Source organism: Echinops telfairi, unplaced genomic scaffold, assembly GCF_000313985.2.
Source record: "Echinops telfairi isolate 266 unplaced genomic scaffold, ASM31398v2 ScPeMD7_443;HRSCAF=831, whole genome shotgun sequence".
Taxonomy (NCBI): domain Eukaryota; kingdom Metazoa; phylum Chordata; class Mammalia; order Afrosoricida; family Tenrecidae; genus Echinops; species Echinops telfairi.
The window spans coordinates 37,984,407-37,988,479 of NW_022104341.1; positions in this window are offsets into that span (position 1 = coordinate 37,984,407).

Sequence of the window (4,073 nt, forward strand, 5' to 3'; positions counted from 1 at the left end):
TTGACTCCCTTCATCCACATATCTATTATTTGTCCCCCTGGGGGATGGGATCTATATCCAACCTTGTGACGGGTTCCCCTTTTGTCCCCCTACCCCAACATCCCCCTACCCTCATGATATCGCTACTCCCACTACTGTTCCTGAGGGTTTATCTGTCCTGAATTCCATGTGTCAAGAGCTCTTATCTGTAACAATCTGTGTACTCTGATAAGCCAGATTTGCAAGATAGAACTGAGTCATGGGTAGTGAGTGGTGGAAGCATTCAAGAACTAAAGGAATGATGTGTGTTTCATTGGTGCTATACCACACTCAGGTTGAACAGTCCCTTCCTAAATATACATCTTTAGAATCAAATTTCTGAGCTTCTGATTCACTAAGTCTGGAGTAGGACCCAATAATTTGCATCTAACAAGTCTCCACATAATGTTAACATATGTTGCCCATTATCTTTAGCCCATACCATCACAAGAGGCAATGTATGCAATTGTGATATTATAACTGGCTTCTGGCATTCTGTTTTTCCCCCAATGGAGGATTCTTATTTCAATCTGTAATGAACCATAATGATTTGTATGGCTCTTCTATACATTGTCTTTGTAACTCTCATACAATGAATGCAGTAAGGTGAAAATATGCAATAATGTGCAAATGATACTAAGGACAGGGTTAGTCAGTTTGACCACGCCTTGAGTATAAGGCAGACCTTTAGAAACATGAAGAGGAATCCAGCAACCATCAAGAAAGAATAACCACAAACAGAATGTGTGTAAGATCCTTACTAGGAGTGGCAGAGGCACAGAGGCACCAGGGGCCATGACACCAATGAGTCCACAGAAGAAGTAACGTGGACTGCTTTTGTGTAAGATGCTGGTTTGAAGAGTGGGGTGCCCTTTTATTAGCTCTCCAGAAACTTTATAACCCTTACCTGAGCAGGGAAGAGGGCAAGGGGCTTCACGGCTGAGGATCCGAGAGAGAGAAATGTCTCTGTTTCATGACTGAGAAGAGGCACTGTGGATAAAAAGACTGTATCCTAAATATTTTCTGATGTTGTTTGTAGTACCTTGTTAAATTCCCTACTAAAGTTCCCTAATCATGATTATTATCTGAGTTCAGAGTGGCCAATACAACAGGTTATCAAATGCAGTAGAGAACTAGAGTGCTGTGGAAGGGACAGTTGCTGTCAGCAGAGGCTACACCAAGGATGGAAGGCGGTGTGTCTGACCTCTGCCTTGTGACATTGTGTCATGGACTGGTGCAGTGTTGGATTGTCCTTCTCTCTGTTGAAGCCAGAGGACGTCAGCTATTGCCTCTTGCCACGGCCTCAGCATCTCATCAGTAGGTGGTCCATTTCCATAATCTCATCTTGGAAGCCTACTTTTTATTGCCTCTCCCATAGTCTAAAGTTTTATTGTATATTCTTCTAATAGAAGAGAAGAGATAAGAACATGGATATTTGAGCAGAAAAAATTTAATATAAAGAAGTATTAATTACAAGACATTGTTAGCTGCCATTGCATTTATGATGAAATTATGATGACCACCTGCATAGTGAAGTGACATGCTGCTTGGCACTATGTTAGCCCCATGACTGGTTGAGAAGAAAGGACTATAATAATGTATACTAATTAATAAGGAGAAAGGAAATACTAAAAGAACATCAAAATAGTAGATATAAGGAACTATATATAGAAATGATATATATGCATATATAAAGAATATATATATGGCACCATATATATAGCATATATAATACTACACATATACATAGGAGATAGAATAAGCTCTGGTGGTATAATGGTTTTGAACTGGGCTGCAATCTGCAAGGTTAGTTGTTCAAACACACCAGTGGCTTGGAAGGAGAAAGATGGGCCTTTCTGTGCCATAAAGAATTAGAGTCTTGGCAAACCACAGGGGAAGTTCTACCGTGTCCTATAGAGTCGCTATGAGTCAGCATCAACTCGAGAGTAGTGAATTTGGGTTTGTGCTTGACCCTACAGCTAAGATTGAGATCGTGTGTTAAAGAAAGTTCTCTGGTAGAACCTCCTCCGTACGTATGCACTTCTCTCCTAGACTCAGACTCAGATTTTGTTAATTCTGACTCACAAGTTCATGGGGGCCATCAAAATGCCTAACAGGATACTGAAGGAAGCCACCCAAAGTTCCAAGGATACTTCACTGAGGACGGCTCTAGAAGATGTACGGAAATATTTTCATGTGGTTTGCTGTGCTAGAGTATGTCAAGAGAAGTTGTTCATAAGAAGTTGAGTGCCCAGGGCCTGGAGAAGCCTCATGTACTGATGTTGCTTGCCTAGGTGATGTTATTGTAACCATGAGCAATCCCTTGTTCTCCAGTTTGTGTCTCACACTCGCTATAAACAAGGCTTATTAGTGTGCCAGTTAGCAAAAGACTATAGGGTCCAGCTCCATTATTATAGATCAGAAAATAACTTCATTAATAAGTCAGTTACTCTCCGAAGAACTGGAGCCTGTTCCAATGGATCAGCTGACAGACTGTCTGGAACACAGCTCAGAGCTTTCTCCCAAATGAAGATGAAGATGCACATGAGGTCCTTAGAATTTCTCCCTGGTTGAGGGTTCTATAGAGAGTAATTCCTTACTTGGACTTCTGGTATGGACATTTAAATGAATTGCAGCCCTATACCCTAAAAATAATATTAGGCAAAGAATCACAGGAAGCAATACACATACGTGAAAACTTTCTGAGGTGATTCTTAGGATGGGCCAAAACGATATGAGCAAGTTTGGCATCAACAAACCTTATCCTAATAAAATGACTCTATTTACTCAAAATTAGACTAAAGTGAAACAAAAGAAGCGTATATTCAGAATTTATATTGAATGAAACTTGAGGCACTTTAAATGGTTTGTATAAATTCTACAACTCTGTCCAAGCTCCGTGACCTGGTGATAATACTAATGGTTGTTAACAGGTACTGAATGCTTCTAATGTTACAGGCACTGTGCCAAATACTATGCTGACATCATTTCTTATTTACTCACCGTAAAAGACAAAGATAGGTGCACTTATTATTATCGCATCACAGCTAAATAAAGCATAATTTAGAAAGTTTATGTAAGTTGCCTAAAATGACAAAGACAGTGATTACCAAAGCAATCACAAAGCTCTGGTCTTCAAGCCTCTCATCCCACATTCCTAACCACTAGGCTACACTGTGTTCCTTTGTTTACTGTTGTTATCTGCTTTCCAGTGACTCTCCCTATATGGAGGCCCCCTGCCATCAGAACATGTGATACTCCAGATCAACATCTGTTGATCTGAAAGGCTTTGCACTGGCTAAATATCAGACACAGACTCCAAACCCTCGCTTCTAGTCTGTCTTCGTCTGAAAGCTGCACTGAGGCCTGATCAAAATCGGAGCAACACAATAGCCTCCACGCTGACAGACATCTGGTGGTTGTGCATCAGGTTGAGTGACTGGGAATTCCACCCAGATCACCTTACTGAGAAGTAAGATGCACCCTGCACCCTGCACCCTGCGAGGCATCTATTTCGTTTACCTGAATCCACAACCAAAGGCCATGAAATCAGGGGTCAAGGAATCAAATGATACATTACGTTCGTAAAATTTGCTGCAAAATATCTTTTTAAAGTGTTAAAAAATCAATCAGAAGGATTTTACTTTGAGGGCCAAGATGTTTCAGACCCAAGCATACCACAGTCAATCAAATATACGTGCAAAAACAGGATAATGACTAAGGAAGATAGAAGAAAAATGATGGATTTGAATTATCGTGTTGGTGAATATTATTGAGTGCATGTGGACTGACAAAAGAGAGAACAAAATTGCGTAGGAATAAGTCCAATCAGATACTCTTTAGTAGTGAGGATCGGGGCAGAGTGTCCTGTGTGCATTGGGCGTGTGATCAGAAGGAACCGGTCAGTGGAGAAGAACATAATTCTTGGTGAAGTACGGGTCCAGAGAAAATGAGGACTAGCCTTCCTCGGCTGGATTGATTCAGGGGGTTAAACAATGGGCTCAAGCATGTAGTGATTGTGAAGATGGCACGAGACAAAGCAGAGTTTGCTCTGT